Genomic DNA, 22,112 nt, shown 5'->3' on the forward strand with positions numbered 1-22,112 from the left:
AGCAGGTAAGTAAAATCAAGGCATTTTTTAAGGAGGGAGAAGACTCTAATAACTCAGGAAAAAGGGAATATTTTTCAGAAAAACTTGGCATCAGAGCTGAACTTTGAAGAAAGATAAAGATTCCAAGAGGCAAGGCTGAGGAAGAATGGCATTCTACACATAGAAAACAAAGGCTTTGAGCTTAGGAAACAACTAATAAAATCAGGGTGGAGGAAATATAGTTTTCATGAAAGGAATTAAATGAAATAAAGCTGGAAAGACTGGTTGGAGTCTGACTGTAGGGGTCTTTCAAGTATATTCTATCCTATATATAATATATGACAATATTATACAAAATTATATTCTATCCTAAAGGTTGAAGGGCACCATTAAAGGATTTTGAGCAAGAAAGACCTGGCACAGTCAGACCTGGGTAGTTGGACAATTCTTTTAATGACTTTGTAAAGGATGAATTGGAAAGAAGAGAAATTAGAAACAGAGATATCCATTTATTGTTCAAACAAGTAGTTATTGGAACACAAGTGCTAAAATGAATCTTAGAGTTAAGCCAGTCTAACTCTCTCATTTTATAGATAAGGAAAGAGGCTTGGAGGGATTCAATGACTTGTCCAAAGTCACATAGGTAAAAAGAATAAAAAGAGGGAGGGAAGGAATAAGCATTTATTAAGCACCTACTATATGCTAGACTCTGTGCTAAGTGCTTTACAAATATTTTCTTAGTCGATCCTCATAACAACCCTGGGAAGTAGGTGTTATTATTATTCCTATTTTACAGGAGAGGAAGCTAAGGCCAGATTTCAGATCTAGTCTTCCTGACTCCAGGATCAGTGCTACATTCACTGGGTCACCTGTAGCTAACATTTATATAACACTTGCTATGTTCCAAGCCCTGTGCTAAGAGCTTTACAAATATTACCCCAATTGATCCTCACAAAAACCCAGAGAGGTAGTGCCATTGACATCCCCATTTTACAAATGAGGAAACTGAGGCAAACAGAGGTTAAGCGACTTAGCCAAGCTCAAACAGCTAATAAGTTCCTGAGTCTGGATAGAACTCAAGTCTTCTTGACTTCAAGACCAGCATTCTAGCACCTAACTGTCTCTGGAAAAGTTGGAATTGAAACCCAGATCCTTGACATCACTTCAAACTCTCTTTCCCTTTACCATGCTGTTGAGTACCTCTGCCTATGATGGTGGCCAGAACTAGGGTACTGGCAATGGGAGCAAAGGGATTATACATGAAAGGGGTCCATTTGAATATGGATATTTTCATTTCTAAAAGGGAGTCAAAGTGAAAAATCCACTGGATAAGAAAGTCTTTCACACACATAAAACCCAGTGGAAATGCTCCTTGACTATAGGAGGGGGGTGGGAAGAGGGGAGGGAAAGAAAGTGAAACATGTAACCATGGAAAAATATTCTAAATTAAACAAATAAATAAATGAACCAAAAAATAAATAAATAAAAGGAATAGTCTTTCATTAAATGTTGAGGAGAGACCCACAATGTTTGAGGACCTGAGAGAAAACTGCTCCTTGGCCTCTCTTCCTATCAGCCCAACTCCCAGCAAACAGCTGCAGCTCCTGCCTATCAGCTTCAGCCAGCTCCTGTCAGCACCTGTCTTCTGTTCTCTGTAAACAGCTTCTCCTATCAACTCCTATGCTTTCTGTCCCCAATTCTGTCTGGGCTCGACTTCCTTTTTGCTTCTATCATCATCTGGCCATCTCCGACCCCTCCTATACCTTCTCCTTCTTCTAGCTTTTATTGCCTCAAATCAGAACCTCTTCCTAAACAGTGAACCACTTCTAACAAGATGCCAAACTAAAAGAAAATTCTCTCAGGTATGACCCCAACAGTCTATATAACTTTCATCATTCTGCAAATATGAATTGATTTATGGTTCATCAATTATAAATTTTAAAACTCTGAAAATAGTCAGATGTGGATGAACCACATTGCCCAAAGCCATCATTATCTCAATCAGTGTGGTGCCTTCAAATATCCCCCAGAGAAGTATCTACTCAAGATTTTATCTGAGAAGCTGTTTCTTTCCCAAACAGATTTTGGCATTTTTTTTCTTACACAAATATTCTTCTTCTGCTCCTCTTGGTAGCCAAAGTGTTCTTATACAAAAGGAGTAACCCTTTAGATAGAATCCATAAGATTTGGCAATTAATTGGCTATAGGGAATAAGGAAAAGGGGAGAGTCCAGAGTGATTTTAAAGTTGCAAACCAGGGTAACTTGGAAGAGAGTGGTACCCTCAACAGAAATAGAGAAGTTTGGAAGACAAGATGAGCAAGTCAGGAAAGACAATGAATTCCATGTTTGCACATGATGAATTTCGGACACTGATGAGATGGAGATAGCCAGTAGGTAGCTGGCATTGCAAAGCACAGAGCTTGAAAGCATGGAGTCTGCTTTGATTACAGGGTTATGCTTGAGCTGAAATAGGCTTTGGAGAACCAATTCTTAAATTTTTAGTGTGAGTATTTATACCTTAGAGATTGGCAAACACTATAAATGCAGGATTTGTTGGGGTCCAAAATGAAACAGAACAATTCTCCCTTATTTTAAATAATATGAGACAAGAAAAAAAAAGTGTAGAGGAAGAAAGTCTCAATGCCTTAGCTGTATAGCTCTAGGACTATGTAGTTATATAGTTCACATGATGCTTCCTTGGCCAAGTTGTACTGATGATCCAATCTGGCCAAGCTTGTTAAATAATGCAGTGATAACCCAGTAACAAAAATTTCCAAGTAGTTGCATCTCCTTTATACAATTGAGGAAATGTCCCTGAGATGCCAGGGCTCTAAATTTAAGATTTACTATCTACATAGGAAAGTGTCTCAAAGGAGTTTCAATTTAGAGCTTGGTTTAATGCTGGGCCTTTCTCAGGGGGTTGTTAGCTAGAATGAAATTAAACATTTATCAGGATCTTCATTTGCCTATTTTATGCATGAAACAGAGGCTGGGAAAAACTTTCACCCCTCCTACCTTCCCTATCACTGTAGAGGGCAACCGTGTCCTCCCTTGGACTCACAACCTAGTAGTCCTCCTGGATTACTCACTATCTCTTGCCCTGCTTCCCCATATCCAAGCTGTTGCTAAGGTCTGTTGATTTCACCTTTGCAGCATCTCTCCAATATGCCCTGTTCTCTCCTCCAACCTTGCCTCTCTTCTGGTTCCGATCCTCATCACTTCAAACCTAGACTATTGCAATAACTGTTAAAGAATCACCCTGCCTCAAGTCTTTGCCTTACTTTAATCCATCTTCCATTCAAAGTGATTCTCCTAAAGTACAGATTTCACCCTCCAGCTCAATACATTCCAGTGGTTCCCTGTCACCTCCAGGACCAGTCATTCAATCAATAAACATTTATTAAGTGCCTACTGTGTTCCAGGCACTGTGCTGAGCACTAGGGATACAAAAAGAAGCAAAAAAAAAAAAAGCAGGTCTTGCCCACTAGAAGTTTACAATCTAATGGGGAAGACCATATGTAAATCTACACAAAGCAAGCTATGTACAGGATAAATAGGAAATAACTACCAGAGGGAAGGCACTGTAATTTAGAGGGTTTGGGGAAAGGTTCTAATAAAAGAAGGGATTTTTGTTGTGATTTAAAGGAAGCCAGGGAGGTCCTCCAAGTAGAGGAGGGAGAACACTCTAGAATTGGGGGACAACCAGAGAAAATGCCTGGAGCTGAGGAGGAGAAATGACTTATTTGTGGGACAGCCAGGAGGCCAGTGTAAAGATTTAAGGTGTAAAGAGACTGGAAAGGTAGGAGGGGGATAGGTCATAAATGGCTTCTAACAGAGCATTTTGTAACTGATCCTGGAAGCAGGAGAGAGCTTCTGGAATTTATAAAGTAGAGGGGTAACATAGTCAGACCTGTACTTAAGGAAAATTATTTTAATGGTAGAATGGAGGATGGATTGGAATGGGGAGAGCCTAGAAACAGGCAGACCCACCAAGAAGCTACAATAGTAATCAAGGCATGAGGTGATAACTGACTGCATCAGAGTGGTGGACACAGGGGAAAGAAGGGGGGAATGTCCAAGAGAGATGTTATGAAGGTGAGATTGACGGATCTTGGCAATAAACTTGATACGGAACGGTTGAGAGTCAGTGAGGAATACAAGATGACTCCTTCGTTAAAAGCCTGAGGGACCAGGAAGATGATTTTGCCTTCTATAGTAATAAAGAAGGTAGAAGGGGAAGGGATTAGGGGAAAGATAATGAGTTCCCTTTTGGACATGTTGAACTTAAATGTCTACTAAACATCCAGTTCCAGGGGTTCGAAAAGCAGATAGAGATGTGAGATTGGGGGTCAGCAGAGAGAGAGGGGCAAGATAGTATCAAGAACAAAATAACTCTGGCATTCATTGCCCTTCAAAATTGAGCCCCCACTTCTTCAGTCTTCTTTGATCCAGTGAAACTGACCTCATAGATGTTCCAAGAAAAAGGAATACCATTTCTTGGCTCCATTCATTTTCTCTGCCTGTCCCCCATTTTTAGAATGCCCTCCCTCCTCTGTTTGCATATTGACTTACCTGCCTTCCTTAAAATCCAACAAAAAATTCCTCCCTTTATTAGAATCCTTGCTCAACTACTCTTAATTATATTGTCTTTTTGCTGATAATTATTTTTCTGATTTATCTCATGTATATAGCTTGCTTTGTATATTTTTTCATATTGCCTTCTCATTAGATTATGAACTTTTTGAGGATAGAGACTATCTTTTACCTCTTTTTAAACCCAAGTGATTAGCACAGAACTTGGGATATAATAGGAGCTCAATAAATGTTTATTATTATTTGAAAAGTACCATTGGTTGACAGGAGAGCCCTTTAAAAAAATGACATGAAACATGTCATTTTAAATGGGTTGGGACCATATTTAAACATGAGTGTGAAAATCAGCATCAAAATTACTTGGACCAAATAACAACTGCCAAAAAAAAAGTCATATTATGACTTTCATCACTTAAAATGTAAGTTCTGCACTTGTTTTTTTCATCAGTTTCAATGCCCAACACTCATCCAATAAGTCAAGGCAAATGTGTTTAGGCTCAAAGTATAGACCTTGGAAATGAACACATATCCATTAAAAATATACACATACTCTTTTCTTTCTAACAGTCGATTTTGCAAAATCACTTTCAGATTAATCTTTGGCCTGAGTTATGTAGATATTCCTCCCTCATTATTTTGTAATTAGGAAGTCTGTTGAGACTAAAAGCAAAAACAAAAAACAAAATTTAGTTCTCTCAGAATCAGGTCCATCCAGCCTTGGGCATCATTTATAGGTATGAGGCATCTTATACTGAATCACTTTTTTTACTTTATATACCTGGGGCATTGTAAAAATTAAACTGAAATCTCAAGAATAAAAATGTTATATTTTAGGAGATTTATTAGATGATCATTAGAAATAAAGGAATAAAAGGGATACAAAATAAAAAACCAACCATGTGCCCATGACTAATTAACCTCTTCAAAATCTTAAATGGCTTACCATCCTTGACATGAAGCCCAAAGAGCCCTAGCAGGACCACCCACTCAATTTATTCCCTATCTACAGGAAGTATGTAATGACAGGAAGTCAGTGGGTTCCTGGGAAATGTAGTTCTTTTTTAGAGTAACAGATTTTCAATTATACATTATATCTTTATTCCTGATTTCAGATGATCACAAGTGAATATTCTCTTAATTGTATTATCACTAGGCAAAGGCTTAAATATTGGGAGGAATGTTATTACCCCTTGTCTTCATAATTCTTATGAATTCTGTATGTACCTGTGGCATATGCTAAAATGGGGGATAGTAAAAAGCAAATTCAAACAGCAGAGGGGGTGAGGTGGTACTGGTTACTAGTTAATTCCTCTAAACTGTCTGTCCCTTAAGTGTCAATGGGGGCTTTGCCTAGTGAGAATTTTAGTCCAGAATCCCCATTGTCATGCATCTAGCATAAATCTCTCTTCCATTTCAACTGGAACCTCCATTACATGGCACTTTCTATATTCAGGTATGCACAGCACAACATTTTATAAGGAACTAGCAAAGAAAAACAAAGACAAGAGAGATGGTTCTTACCACATCCAACACAGCATGGACCAAGAAATCCAGATAAATAGTTGTGGCCTGAGTCCAGTTTTGAACTGGCCTTACTTCCTTACGATAGTTCTGCAGTAGCTGTTGGGTCAAATGGTGAAGGGTCGAATTGCTGGGATGATGAGCATCTGTGGTAAAGATCCCTGAAAAGAAGACCCATGACCATCAGTAGGAGGTGATAATGGGAAGGAATGGGAGCCACTATATATAGATCTGTGACCATTAGTAAGAAGTGACAAGCAGATGCACTATATACAGATTGGTGATCAGTAAGAGAGGAAAAGGAGGAATATAGGGCATTAGACAGAAACTTTCTGAGGGGTTTTGAAGGTCTCAAGATTTAAAGGTACTAGTAGAGTTAACATTTTCCCTCTTACTATCATTTTCAGCCTAGCTCCTATCTATGGTTAGTTGGTATAAAACTATAACTATTTGGAGGTTCAAGTTTCCCAACTCAAAGTAAGTTGGTGGCTTGAGTGCCTGGGGACAAAATCTTACTTCAAAAACAAATGAACTAAATCATTGTTTCAAGGGATGAGAAACTTACTATTATACCAATGTTTCTAGTTTTACAGGGTGCCCAATATTAGTGGTTATTGGAAATAAAAATCCTTTTTACCCTCTCAAGGACCTAGGTGAAGATTGGCTATATATTGACTGTTGGTACCATCTTTGGTCAATGACTAAATAGAAAAGGCATCATCTTGGACCTTTTCACAAAATTTAACTTTTACTAAATTATTTCCTTTAAATACTATATTATTCTTATTAGAGTTTTTATTCCATATTCTATGAATCTCATTCAAGAATTAAAAAAAAAACCTAGAATGAGAAGTGTTGCCACAACCAAGGAGGCAAGCCAATTGAAAAGTGAGAGCAAGGGGGCATCTGGGTAGCTCAGTGAATGGAGAGCCAGGCCTAGAGATAGGAGGTCCTGGGTTCCAATCTGACCTCAGATACTTCCCAGCTGTGTGACCCTGGGCAAGTCACTTAACCCCCATTGCCTAGCCCTTACCATTCTTCTGCCTTGGAAGGTAAGGGTTAAAAAAGAAAGAAAGAAAAACGAAAGCAAGGACTCTGAATATCCATAAGGAGAGCATTAGCCTCCCTTTAAGGCCATTGGTAGTCAACTTATAGAAAGCAGAGTTATTCCAAGCCTATTGTTTCCTATTTTATAATGTATTGAAAGGAGGGTAAGCAAGAGAGTCAAATGAGCCTTCATTGTAGAGGAATGCTATTCCTAGGATTCGGGTTTTTGTTCTTCAATCATTTCAGTCCTGTCCAATCTTTGTGACCCCATTTGGAGTTTTCTTGGCAAAGATACTAGAATGGTTTGTCATTTCCTTCTCCAGTTCATTTTACAGATGAGGAGCTAAGACAAAGAGGGTTGTGACTTGTCCAGGGTCACACAGTTGAACTCAGGAAGTTAGATGTCCTCTTGACTTCAGTCCCCACACTGCCCACTGCACAACACAGTCATTTTGGGAGTAAGTTACCCGAGTGATTTTCCCTCACCTCTGTGTTGTGTTCCCCAATTTTTTAAGTGTCTGTAGGGAAGGTCTTTGGCCCTGGACTGTATTGTAGACTGCTTGAGGTTTTGGATACAGAATAGACCAATGAGTAGGCAGCAATGACTGGTGTAAGATTAGTAACAGCCTCATGCTTGAAATCGCTTTCCTGTTCTCTTGTCTGTGTCTATGTCAGAGGTCCCAGAAGTGAGGCAGTGTAGGATTGCAGGAGCCGGAGAGGTTAGATTAGTCCTATTCATTCTACCAGTCCTACAGGATTTGATGGTGCTTGTTATCTCTGGGCTAAAATGAAAGGGATGGCGGCTGCCGGCTGCCCTATAGCATTGGAGCTGCCCTAGCTTGTGGTTTCTGCAGCAGCACATCGAGAGAATCAGGAGCAGACAAGGATCTTTGTAGGCTGACCATCAAACCTCATCTTGAACAGACCCAGCAAGAGTGGCCGTTCGTATGGGAAGCAAGAGAGCATCACCCTGCCCTAGACTGGAACATTCCTCTGGCAGAGAGGGGCAGCTCCCTGCTGGGGAACAATAAAGATGGAATTTCTGGAGATTTGAAGGCATTATGATCAGAAGCAGGATTTGGGGACTCTGACAGTGACGATGTCTTTGATAACCCTTAAAAAAAACCTTCCCTTCCTTCTTAGAATCAACACTGTGTTTTGGTTCCAAGGCAGAAGAGTGGTAAGGGCTAGGCAATGGGGGTTAAATGACTTGCCCAGGGTCACACAACTAAGACATGTTTGAGGTCAGATTTGAACCCAGGACCTCCTGTCTCTGAGCCTGACTCTCCATCCACTGAGCCACCCAGCTGCCCCCCTGATACTTTTAATAAATTTTGGGCTTTTGGGGCTAGAAAGAGGTAGTAGTGATAAAAGTGTTTTAAAAGGACCTCATTTCTTAAGTTACTGTTTAGCAGGGTATCCCATTGCTTGGAGATTTGGAGCATACAGCTAAATGAACATCTATGAAGACAAAAAGAAACAGGTTATCAGACTAAGTGGACCTACTTGGGGGACAAGAGAGCTCTAATCCTATATAGCTAGGAGATCAGAGGTTCAAGTACTCTAAGGGAACTTGGCAGTACCAAACTGATCAGGGCCTCTGCTTCCAGTTTTCCTCTACTAATGTAGCCTGAAAAGATGAGTGAATTCAGGACAAGATTTATAAAAGTCAGGGGACCCCGAGGACTGGGCAAGGGAAAGCTAGTCTAAGACTTGTCTCCCAAAACTTCAAGAGAAGAGCAGCAGGGGGCAGCTGGGTGACTCAGTGGATTGAGAGGCAGATCTAGAGACAGGGGTTCCTGAGTTCAGATATGGCCTCAAATACTTCTTAGTTGTGTGTGTGGTTAAGTGTTAACCCCATTGCCTTAACACTCTTCTGCCTTGGAACCAATGCATAGTATTAATTCTAAGACAGAAGGTGAGGGTTTAAAAAAAACCTTTGTCCTGCTACTTACTAGTTATGTGATTTTAGGTAAGGTATTACACTGGATCTCCTCTCTCTCTCTGTCTCTCTGTCTCTCCGTCTCTGTCTCTGTCTCTGTCTCTGTCTCTGTCTCTGACTCTCTCTGTCTCTCTCTCTCTCTCTCTCTCTCTGTCTCTCTCTGTGTCTGTGTCTGTGTCTGTCTCTGTCTCTGTCTCTGTCTCTGACTCTCTGTCTCTCTCTGTCTCTGTCTCTCTTTCTCTGTCTCTCTCGGTCTCTGTCTCTCTCTCTCTGTCTCTCTCTTTCTCTCTGTCTCTGTCTCTGTCTCTGTCTCTGACTCTCTGTCTCTCTCTGTCTCTGTCTCTGTCTCTCTCTCAGTCTCTGTCTCTGTCTCTCTCTGTCTCTCCTCTCTCTCTCTCTCTCTCTCTCTCTCTCTCTCTCTCTCTCTCTCTCTCTCTCTCTGTCTCTCTCTCTCCTCTCTCTCTCTCTGTGTCTCTCTCTCTCTTGGTCTCTCTCTCTCTGTCTCTCTCTATTTTTCTGTCTGTCTGTCACACATACACACACACACACAAACACACACACATACAGAAGCCCCCAACAAGCTGCTCTTCTACTCTGAGTTTGTCTGACCTAATAAAAGTAGAAATAATCCAGACCTTTGTTGGTATTTCCTAAATTGGTCCCTCTACTGTGACCATAAAGCTGGGTGTGTTGACAGGAGGGAAAACCAGGTGAGGCTACATTATGACCAAGCGGTGTGGCTCTAGGGAGTCTGGTTAGACTTGCTAAGTGGGTGGTTTTCCCTTCACACATGTATTTGTATTATCCTACTTTGTATATTCCTCTGCAAAGTTATGAACTGGGTCAGACTTAAAGTTGTTTGCATTTGAAGCCTAGAATACACTAACTGTCTGGACAATGATGATGCTCCCAGAAGGGTAGCAATAACCTTTTGAGATTTTTTCTACTCCAAAAGTTGCCACAGAATCCTGGCAGTTCGTGACTATGGAACCCTAAAAAAAAGTTAGGGAGAAATAATCCAGTAATTCAACAAACAATTATTAAGTGCCTACCACATATAAACTGTGCTAGACCCAGCTGTGTGACCCTGGGCAAGTCACTTGACCCTCATTGCCTAGCCCTTACCACTCTTCTGCCTTGGAGCCACTCCAAGATGGAAGGTAAGGGTTTTAAAAATAATAATAATAAAATAAAATAAGATGTGCTAGATTCTGGTAGAAATAAGTATTTTTAAGACATGGTCTCCATGTTCATGGAGATTACAGTCTAATTGGGAGGATAAGATACACATACAATTATAATAGGAAAAGATACAAAAGTTTGTTAGTTCTAAAATAAAGTGCTATGTGAAGTCGGAGAGGGGGAAAGATTGTTACCAACTGGAAGATAACAGGGAAGGAGGTGATATTTGAGTTGGATTTTAAAGTATGAGTAGTGATTCCACAAGAAAAGAGAGAAAAAGAATATTCCAAGGATGGAGAACAGTAAGAGTAAAGGAGTAAGGGTCAGAGGACGTTTCAGGGATTGAAAGGACTGATTTGGGTAGAGCATAGAATACATAGTAATAATACATGGTGATACATGGCCTCAGGTAAGACTGGAAGAGTAGGTAGCACCAGACTTAAACTCTTCATTTCTTTCACCACTCAACTCAAACAACCTTCTGCATGAAGGCTTTCTTGATCCCTGAAGTTCAAGTGCCATGCCCCACTCCAAAATTACCTATGATTTATTTTGTACCTATTTCCACTTATACTTTCTCTCAATTATTATTATTGTTAATAATTATAGCTAGCATTTATATAGAGCTTTACGTTTTTACCAGGTACTTTAAACAGGTTACCTAATTTGATTTAATCCTTAGAACAATCCTGTGACCTAAATGCTATTAATCATTCAATAAGCATTTATTAGACACCAACTATGTGCCAGCTACGGTGCTAGACCCTGGAAATCTAAGTAAAAAAAAGGAAACATTCCCTAATTTTTAAGGAGTTGACATATATATGTATATATGTTTAATATATAAACATATATATACTACATACATAAATATGATATATGTAATTTACACATACATATATACACATATATGCATAAAATGGATGCTAAATACTTCCACGTCCAGTACCCTCTTCCTATGGGTCATCCTTGCTGCCCTTCTCTTGAAGGTTTATTAGCAAATGTTGCCTCTCTCATTCTGGTAATAGTATCATTGAATCATAGAATTTATAGCCGGTTGGGACTTTAGAAATAATCACACAAAATAAAAGGTAATAAGGGTCTCAGCTATAATGGTGGCAGTGTAAGTGATAAGAAGGGGATGGATTTGAGTGATGGTGGGAAGGTAGAAATCCACACAGTGTAGGAATTAGCTGGATACATGGAAAGAGAGAGGGGGGTGGGTTTGGGGGAAATTGTGAGCTCCCCCTTAGAACTGAAGTTCCTTGAGGACAGGGACTGTTCTACTTTTGTCTTTTTATTCCCAGAGCCCAGTGCAATGTCTGGTATATAACAGGCACTCAGGGGCAGCTGGATGGCTCAGTAGATTGAGAGCCAGGCCTAGAGATGGGAGGTCCTGTGTTCAAATATGACCTCAGACCCTTTCTAGCTGTGTGAACCTGGGCAAGTCACTTAACCCCCATTGCCTAGCCCTTATCACTCTTCTGCCTTATAACCAATAGGCAATATTGATTCTGAAGATGGAAGGTAAGGGTTTAAAAACAAAATAAATAGCAGGCACTTAATAAATAAACGATTGTTGATTGATTGACTGAGTATAAAAATTGATGAACGTAGATGAGTAAAGATGAATTCATGTGATTTTTGTTTCATACCTTTCTACCACCCCCCCTCCCCCAAATCATACCTCTTTCTCTGGCTCATTAAATAAAAATGCACTTGTCAGAAAATGTAATCTTTGTTTTGAGAAAATTCTCTCTGGTTTCAGGAAAAAAATTGTTTCCTGTGCGCTGGGAATCTTGATACATGGAAGGGCTGGAAGGGCAATGACTGGGCGGTGGGGGATGGGAAGCAAGAGAAATGAGCACCAACAATTGTAAGTGACAAATTTGTGAATGCTTTCTCAGAATTGCAGAAAGATATTTTGTTCACAAGCTTTGCTAGCCCTTGGGGAACTTGAAGCTTCGCTAAGTCATTGGACTGAAGCAAATTGCACACCTCCTGCCAAAGTGCGTGAGTGAAATCTAATCTGGAGTGTCCTGGGCATGCATTCACCTGGGCTCTCAGTGGTTTTGATGGTTATTTTGATGAGCTGCTGAAGGTATGAGGGATCCAGCAGGAAACTGTAAATGAGATATCTTCTCCCTGTGCGACAATCCTGTTTATACCCATTTCTTTATGAATGATGCCGTGTCACTTGCTGCCACAGGCAGCAATTTCTATGATTTATCAATGTCACTGTGACCAAAATGCTAACACAATTGTGCTGGAGGTACAGTTCCAGGCTCATTGTGGGCAGCAGAATATTCACCTTCATTATCATCAGAGCTAGGAGTCTAATGAACATTTTACTTTCTAACCAGGCTCCCAAGAAGATGCTAAACAGCTATTCAGCTAGCTGGGCCTGGGTGGGAGGGAGGGAGGGAGGGATACACTGAATCCCAGGATCATTTCATCATTTCTTAGGGTTCTTTTGAATGGTGATTGTCAAAATGTGCAATGTGTCTAGCCAGGGGAAATATTCATGGATAAAACCACCCCACAGGATCTGTAGCTGACAGTACAGCAGGGATGAGCATCAGGATTTCCAGTGAGGCTGCTCCAATGTCCCTCCTGCTAGCTGGGCAATGGGGAACTCACTTTTTGCTTCACTGGGGAGACCCAAATGCAGGTTTTAGGCAGGGAAACACTTTACGGTATATGTGCTAGTGCGAGGGAAATAGTTAAAAACTGACAGGAGCCATGGTCCTGGGGAAAGAATAAGCCAGCCCATCCCCTGCCCCTCCATTATTTTTCTTAGGACACATCCCAGATATTCTGGGCCTAATTTGAGGAGGACACAGGCCTCCTAAAAGCTGTCAAAAATATCTGTACGAATTTCCAGAGATAAGGATAGAAGCACAAAAGTGCTTACAGGAAGAGGGGAGAAAAAAAGGAAATGAAAAAAACTGGAACTAGCAACAAAGAAGAAATAAAAAATTATGGAAGAAGGTAATGAACAATTGGATTGCTTTAGAGTTCTAGAGGAGAAGACAGTATTTTTTAAAGGAGAAATAATAATTAATTACATTTCTACTATGAATGCAAATTTGCCTGAGGAGAAAGATCAATTACAAGAAAGAGATTAAGAATTTAAGTGACCATTAATTAACAGTAAATTATGCCCCCATGAAAGCTAATGTGACATTCACACAAGTACTAAATGACTCACAGATCAGAGATATTTCAACAGACAAGGAGAGACACCATCAAGAATAAGGCCAGAAAGGATTCCTGGCCCCACTGTCTCCTTGAACTTGGAATATTTCACTTGTCTTCAGAGAAGAGTCTCCCAGAAGTAAAATCTGTGAGGGAAAGAGCTTTAAAGTACTTTTAAGTATAGTAGGGCAATAGAAGTAAAAGAGAACGAAAATATATCTTAGATTTCTTTGTTTTGATGAATGGGTACAACTCTCTCCCATTTAATGCTTTGTCCTCACCCCTAGTTATGGTGTTTCTTGCACCCATTTGGTTGTGTTGCTTCAGTGAAGAGGGCTTCCTTCATTTGAGTGTGACTTCTTCAGTATTCTAAGGAGCAAAGGCCCAAGAATTGGAAGGAAAGAGACACTAACTGAAGTCTGGGCAGGCTAAAGAGGAGTTTATTGGGACCAGAAGGGAGAAACCTTTTAAAAATTCCTATGTTAGGATAGAAAGTAGAAAGTGTTATTAGGCAGAAATTTTGGAATTGAAGAACTGTCCCTGTATCTTCACAAGACAGTAAATATTCACTGGTAATTTGTTCAATCCTTCTGCATTTACATACCATCTTCATATTAACCCAGCAAAATCCCAAAGGAGTTCTATTACTGCAACAGAAGTCCTCTCCATGATTTATGCTAGAACCATTGTGAAACCCTTTCCATACCACATTTTGTGACTAAAGTTACCCATGATACAGCCCACCAAAAATCAGGCAAGTAGAAAATTATTTTAAAAGTTCTCCTAACTTTCCTATCTTTTGGTAGAAAACAAAACTTCTGCCTTCTGTCAGCTTCTGTAAGTCTATGGTTCTGGGTTCGTAGCTGTCCCTTAAGAATCCTCTTTTGGTACTTAACTTTAAAATCTGCCTCTATTTCCTGGTTGGGCTTTTTTATGCTTTAAAATTTCTACCAATCTAAATTCAATCTTTTTGAATCCCTTATACTACCTTTGGGGAGCAATAGGTCTCTCTTCTTTTCCTTCATCCTCCTAAGGGTCATCACTTTGGTTTCTGACAATGCACATTATTTCTGCCACAATTTTTGAACTTAAAGAATATCTATAAGAATTCTATCAGAACCTCTAGGATTCCTATACCCCAATTTGGAAAACAACAAAATGAACATAGATATTTGTTTAGGTGACGGCATAAAGTCAACAGAATCCCCCAAATCCCACTAAAATGTTTCAGCTGAGTAGAATTAACATTGCTAATGCTAAAATAGAAACACCATAGAATAGAAAAGGTACTCTAGCATGATGGATAACTTTTTTTTTCAGCTGGAGAAATCTTATTGTCAGATTTTGTAAATTCACAGTGATCTATTTCAGAATAATTCCCATCTCCAGAGCTATACTCAATAGAGCTTTAGAGAAAACCTGTAGTAACAAAAGAATAATCAAGTTTCTGAGGACATGGCATACCCCTGGAAAACATTCACAGGACTTCTAGAGGCAAGGGGATTAAGGATGTTTTTGCTTTTGTTTTTGTTTTCCCAAATGTGGAAATGAATTTAAAAATAGAATATACCCAAAAGCTATCTATGAGAATAACTGCAAATAGGACTTGATTTTTTGAAAAGCAGTCACTAATTAAATCATTAAAACAATACGCTTTAGATTCTTTTTTTATCTGTAATGGGTATAAAAGCATATATCTATGGGTATCTAATTAAAACTGCAAAGTCCTAAATGAATGATTGGTCTCTATATATCTTCTCAGTGCTGGCATTTTACAGATGGCTAATGAAACGAGCAATCAGGAGAGCGTGTACAGCATAGTGTATAAAAATACAACTCTTGGTTTCTAAAGAGTTGACACCCAGTAACCATTAAAGCCACTTACCTGAGACTGCCACTAAGACAAGTGACAACAGACCTGCCATCACCCCTCTCCTGAACATTCAAGGGATGGTCCTCAAGAAGCAAATCAAAACATTGTTTATCAGATAGCTGAAGGATGACACTGAGCCTTTCCTAAGGAGGCTTCTCTGTGCTCAGCTCCAGGCTGCTCTTTTTTCATAGGGTGCCTGGTTGTTGTCCAGGCTATTTTATAATCACTAAATGTGACCAAAGGCAAACAGAACTATCGTTCGGATATTTTGGAGCTAATGCCAATGTCACGTCCCTACCTTCCCTCCATGGTTTCTCCTATGGAATCTGATCACTGACAAGATTTTAATTTCTCTGACATAGGATAGCTAAGTGAATAATGGAATCTAAGGGGAGCCCCTAAGGAATGGAAATTCCATTCTAATATGATTTCCTGTAGTGCTTTTACCTTAGGCTATGCTCTTGCTGACATACAAAAGGCTAATCCCATTAATAATTAAGATCCAAATAGCTACTCCAAATCAGACTTAGGCAATAACATCTTCAGCATTTGACAATAGTTACTGGGCTCTTGAATTACTCAGGCTAATGGAAATCTGTTATTGTTTAATGAAGAACAAATGCTAACAATGCACTGGGAAAAAAATGCCGTCTGCTTTTTGTCTTTCCTGCATCCTTTTCATTAAAAGGCATTGACTTTTGATAAATGTGAGTACTTCTTAAATTTTCACTTGCCACACTTCAAAAGATAATAAAAAGCTACCTGACTAAGGATGGAGAAGAGGCTCACGTGGCTCTTCACTTTTCCTCATTTTAATGAATGGATATAGGTGTTAATAATATACAACTCTTTAGATTATTGCAGAAGGCCAGAACTTTAGGTTGACATCAGAAAATAAGGAAAAGTAAGAGTAATCAGTGGATTTATTCTTTGTCCTTTCTCTAATCTAATTCTATGAATGCCTCCTGCTTGACAATCATACCCTCTAAATGTGGAAAATTTGCTAATTCTAGGTTCATGAATCACAGCCCACGGCAGGCCCACCCCTCCTGCCATTCATCAAAACAAAGCCATTGCTGCTTGGGTAACTATACCATCACCACCTAGGGGATTAGGGATTTCTGGTTCAAAGTTCCTTTAGTTCTATTCCCAGGTATCACATTCTTTCCCTAGTATTTTTTCTACAATGTACCTTCTCTTATCATGCCCACTTAAGCACAACATGCTCAGTCATTTTGAATGCAATAAGAGGACATCTTACCAAAGTGAAAGAGAATCTTTGGAGAACAAACTATGCAGAATAAGTAAGTTACAGGTTCACAGACACCAGGTTTTTACAGACATTTCCATTTCTCTTTCCTTATATTTCAAAACAGAGTACTCAGACTTACTTTATCTGATCAATAAAGTCCTCTTTGCTTAGATTCTAACTCTACCATCACACTTATAGGATCATAGATCAAGGAAAGCTCAGAAAGGGTAAGTAACTTGTACATGGTCACACACGGAGTGAGTAGCAGAGTTACCCTTCAAACCAAGTGCTCTGGTTCTAAATCTGTCACTCTTTGCCTTGTGTCACATTCTTATACAAATCAGGAGAAACTATCTTAAACTCTAGCTCTATGGTTTCCCTGGACTCTACCTACTTGATTTCCTTGCTCAAACTATGCACACCCTTCCCTGCATAGTCAACTCCCTTGAGCTGCTGTTATTTGAAAGTGTTCTCAAATTGACTCAAATTTAAAATGTGCCTTCAGTGAAAAACAATGAAATGCTAATCTGATCTTACCTGGTCACTCCATATAACTCTATGAACTGTTCTCTGCCCCAGTGTGGTTTCAAAATTCTTCATTTCTCTAAAACCAGGTGCTGTAAAACTCTGCCCATCATCATCATCATGATCATGATCATGATCATGATCATCATCATCATCTAGGGGCTTCCATTTCCCTAGCCTGGATGCCCATATAGCCCACGAAGGAATTGCCAGTCAGCAATCACCAAAGTCACACCTCTTCTCATCCAGATGTTGACATTTCTACAATCTAATACCACTTATAATATACTGATCCCCCCACTGAAGTCCTACTCCAATGTATTAGCACTCACCAAGCAATTAACAATCACACATTTCAATGTATGCTGTATTCTAAGGACTGTGGTAAATGCTAGGAATTCAAAGAAAAGCCAAAATCTAAAAGCAGTTCCCGTCTTTGAGAAGCTTATATATCAATGGAAGTGCCAGGATATAAAGAGATATGTATGAAATACATCTACCCCAAGCATGATAACCCCTTCCCTCCCTATCCCCCAACTCTCTGCAGGTCCTCTCCTTAGACTAGGGTTTGGCTTGCTCACTCTACTTACATCCAATTTAAACATGTCAGAATGATTCCCTGGAGAGGTAAACTGTGGCTACAGCTCAAAACTAAGAGTGCTCCTATGTGAGGGGAATACTTGATTACCTCTTGCAGTGTAGCTCCTTAGTCCCCACTGGTGTACTCCTATTTATACAAAATCAATCACAATAACACCATTGGTTCTGAGGCATGAAATATTTACCAAGTGAACAGGCAAAACAAGAATAATCATAATATTTACTTGACAGAAATCAAAAGTAGAAATAATAAAAATATGACAGTTCACCCATAAACCTAGGCCACACTCTTCCATCAATGCACACAGTGTCCATTGAAAAAAGTGGGCATACAACTTCTAAAACCCATGCATAAGTAGGGAAATCCATGCATCTGGGGTACTCACAACTTGGAATAACAGACATTGAAATCCTTGGTGTCTTTAAAGAACATTCTACACCATGAATCATCTGTTGGGCAAAACTGTGTTTCTGCTATATGCTCCCTTTCTAGCTTAACAGCTCTTTGACTGAGAAAAGTCACTACTCCTCTATTCTGAGGCTCCTGTAACAAAGTCAAATTCTTAATGAAAGTGTTGTACTCTTTTAACAAACTATATTGTAGCAAAAGAGCTACAAAGTCTGACTTTCCCATTCTTAAGCTATAGAAGGCATTAAAGGTCAACACAGGCACATCTTTTGTAAATCTTTTACATTTTTATTTTAACATAATTGGCTTCCTTTGTAATTCCATGTTTTAAAAAATATATTTATTTATATATGCTATGGGGTGAGCCAGCCTCCCACAGGAGATAGTGTCTTGGAGGTGGGACAGTGTTGGTGAAATGATGAATGAGATAGCTTTCACGTTCAACCTGCAGCACAGGTTTCACAGGATAAACTGCTCTGCCTTGGCTGAGGCCTGGCTTTATTTCATACTCTCATGATCACACATCTACATGGCACACAGTTTCATTCTCAATATACATGTTTCCATGGAACCTGACAACAGACAGGAAGCCAAGGGAGCTAGTCAATGAAACATTGTTACTAAGTGCAGGATCAGAGGGTAGAATCAACGTGACCCAGATATAGGTTGGGGAATTCAGAGCACAGATTTGCCAGAAGTTTTTATGCCTAGAAAAGAGGGTCCTATTTAAGTGGGTATATAAGAATCCTTAGGTTTAATTTTGTAAGTGGGATCTCCTGGTAATATACTGGGGGGACAGAGTGAGACATCTGTATTAACCCTACAAGCATGTTGCTCTCATCTATTTTTCCTGGGACTAAATAAGAATAATAATCATAGCAATTCCAATAATAAGGTGATGTTAATAAGGAAAGTCACTTAGGAGGGTTTCAGTGGATGTTTCCATCCTTCCTGAGGGTTGCTTTGCAGTCCCCGGTTTCCACGTCTAACCATGTCAAACAGCGTGGTATTTGATGGCTTCCAGCATATTTATTTTTCATTTTTTTTCCCCATGGTTATATATACACACATATATATATACACACACACATATATGTTATCACTCAAAACTTATTTCCATATTATCTATTTTTGTAATAGAATAATCGTTTAAAACCAAACCCTAAGTCCTATACCCATATAAACAGTGTAAAGGGAACCTCTTCCTCCCAGTATCATGAGCTTTCTGCCAACCCTCGGAGCCTGACCTGGAACCTAGGGTTACAAGTCCCATGTCAGAGAGACTTTGATTGGTTAATGAGATGTGGTAGGCCAACACTGTGAACACAGAGAGAAAGAACATGACATGGAGAAGGAGGACTATAAAAATGAGACTGTAGAGGAGGCTGGATCTTTCTTTTTTCTGGAGGTTGGTGGCTCTGGCAGAAGACACTCTCATGGGCTGGTAGGATAAGAAATATTTTTCTATTTCCTTCCCTCCTTATTTCTTTCTTAGACTACATTTATCTTAAAATTTAATTGTTAAAAGCTACTATCATCCTCATGACTTAAGGATTAATTATTTTATAAATGGCAACCACACCAATTTTTTACTAATATTATATTTCCAAACAAATTTCTAAATATTGCATTCAGCATATTACATTTGGTATAATATTAATTTTTCAATATTACAATCAAGTGATAAATCATATGTTTTTCTTTTGCAGTTCTATTCTCACAGTTCTTTCTCTAGATGTGAATAGCATTCTTTCTCATAAGTAGCACGAGATTGTCCTGGATCATTGCATTGCTATTAGTAGCAAAGTCTATTACATTTTATTTTCCCATAATGTTTCAGTTACTGTGTACAATATTCTCTTGGTTCTGCTTATTTCACTCTGCATCAGTTCATGGAGGTCTTTCCAGTTCATATAGAAATCAAACAGCTCATCATTCCTTACAGCACAATAGCACTCCATCACTATCATATACCACAACTTGTTCAGCCATTCCCCAATTGAGGAATGCTCCCTCATTTTCCAATTTTTTTTGCCACACAAAGAATGTGGCTATGAATATTTTTGTATAAACATTTTTCATTATTATCTTTCTGAGGTACAAACCTAGTAGTTGTATTGCTGGATCAAAGAGCATGAATTCTATTAAAGCCTGTAATTCCATGTTTTATATTTCATGAATTTAAAAGTATTATTCTAAGAGGTCCATAGGATTTACCAAAATGCCATTCAGATCCATTGCATAAAAAAGGGTTGCCTAACTTTACAGTTCCCTAATAACTTCCAGAATTTTCCTCTTCTCTGGTTGTAGAAGATGCTAGAGGTCAATAAACCTAAGAGCTTTCCACCTAGCAACAAGAATTACTTATCCAATCAGATTCTTGCCTATGCAGAGCCTACTTCTAGGTAGCAGCTACCTTCAGGGGCAGGTAGGTGGCACAGTGGATAGAGTACTGGGCCTGGAGTCAGGAAGATCTGAGTTTAAATCCAACCTCAGCCATGTACTAGCTGTATGACTTTGGGCAAGTCACTTCACTCCTGTTGGCTTCAGTTTCCTCATCTACAAAATGGGATTATAATAGCGCCTACCTCCCAGGGCTGTTGTGAGCATCAAATGAGATAAAAAGTATAAAGCTCATAGCACAAGAAGACTTAATATATAGTGAGTACTATATAAATGTTATCTGACTTAAAGCAGTCTTTCTCTAGATATGATCAGCTAATAGAAAAGCAATAACTGTCAGCTTAGATCCTGCCAGCTTCCCTATTTTGTGTCTCCTATCCTCTACTCCTGATCTCAGCTTCTTTTCCTGCTTCTATCTTGATCTGGTCATTAATTGTATTATTCCTTGGCTTGAAATGCTGAAAACCAATGCTTCATAAGCAGTGATCCAGCTATAACATGATATGAAATTCAAAACATCCCCTTATCTGTCAGGTATGACTTCAACAATCCTTACATAGTCTTCTCAGAGTCCCCAAAAAGAGTCATTGTCTCAGCTAAATCCTTCAAAACTCTGAAAAAACACCATATGCAAATAACCTACATGCAAAAGAGCTATATGCAAATCACCCTAATGCATTTGCAACCACCTTAACTCAGTTATTGTTCTACTATCAAACAAATTCTCTCAATATCTTTATCTGTGAGGGCAGTTTTCTCACAGGTCCTCAGACTCATCTGTATCTCTCCTTAAATATTTTATGTGAGGGACTGTCCTTTTTCGCAAGCTGATTTTATTACTATCTCTTAGATAAATGCTATTTTTCTGCTCCCTTGCAGGAAACAAATTGCTCTTGTACAAAGTTAATTTACATAAATATATACAAGTAGAGTAGAAGAAAGGTAACCTAATAATGTAGGGTAACCCTGGGTTCTTGAAGGTTAGGTCAGCAAAGCACAAACTCTGAAAGTTCTTCGGGATCTGTAAAGTTAGGGTGGCTCTTTTGGGTGCCATCGACACCATTGGCAATCCAGTGAAACCTATGGAACTCTTCTCAGAATGATAGTTTTAAATGAATAAAATACAAAACATATAATTACAAAGGAAACCAATTATATTAAAATAAAGATGTAAAAGATGTCATTTTCCTATCCTCTTGAAATCTATCCATGAATCAAAGGTTATTGCTTGCTGTAATGGCTATGTGTTGAGACTCCATGATAGGCTACTTCTGTTGCTTGAGTATCACAGTGGCCAATTTCAGAGAGGCTCCTTAGCAAATTGGTTTCCACAGCAATTCTCAAAAGCCATCTACTAAAAGGGGCAGCTGGGTAGCTCAGTGGATCGAGTCAGGCCTAGAGATGGGAGGTCCTACGTTCAAATCAGGCCTCTGACACTTCCTAGTGGTGTGACCCTGGGCAAGTCACTTAACCCCCATTACCTAGTCCTTACCATTCTTCTGCCTTGGAGCCAATAGACTCCAAGACAGAAGGTAAGGGTTTAAAAAAAAAGAAAGCCATCTACTAAAGAGCAGAGACTTTTCTACC

General features: G+C 39.2%; 1 protein-coding gene across 2 annotated transcripts in view; it reads right to left on the minus strand.

Moving 5' to 3' along the window:
• Positions 1-22,112, minus strand: part of HTR3B (5-hydroxytryptamine receptor 3B) — a 65,461-nt gene that overhangs the window by 22,444 nt on the left and 20,905 nt on the right. For both annotated transcript variants that reach the window (XM_056794366.1, XM_056794367.1), the window contains exon 2: positions 6,095-6,255. The gene's annotated coding sequence lies outside the window, so the exon portion shown is untranslated. The remainder of the gene's footprint in view (positions 1-6,094; positions 6,256-22,112) is intronic.

The sequence above is a fragment of the Monodelphis domestica genome, chromosome 4, assembly GCF_027887165.1.
Source record: "Monodelphis domestica isolate mMonDom1 chromosome 4, mMonDom1.pri, whole genome shotgun sequence".
Lineage (NCBI taxonomy): Eukaryota > Metazoa > Chordata > Mammalia > Didelphimorphia > Didelphidae > Monodelphis > Monodelphis domestica.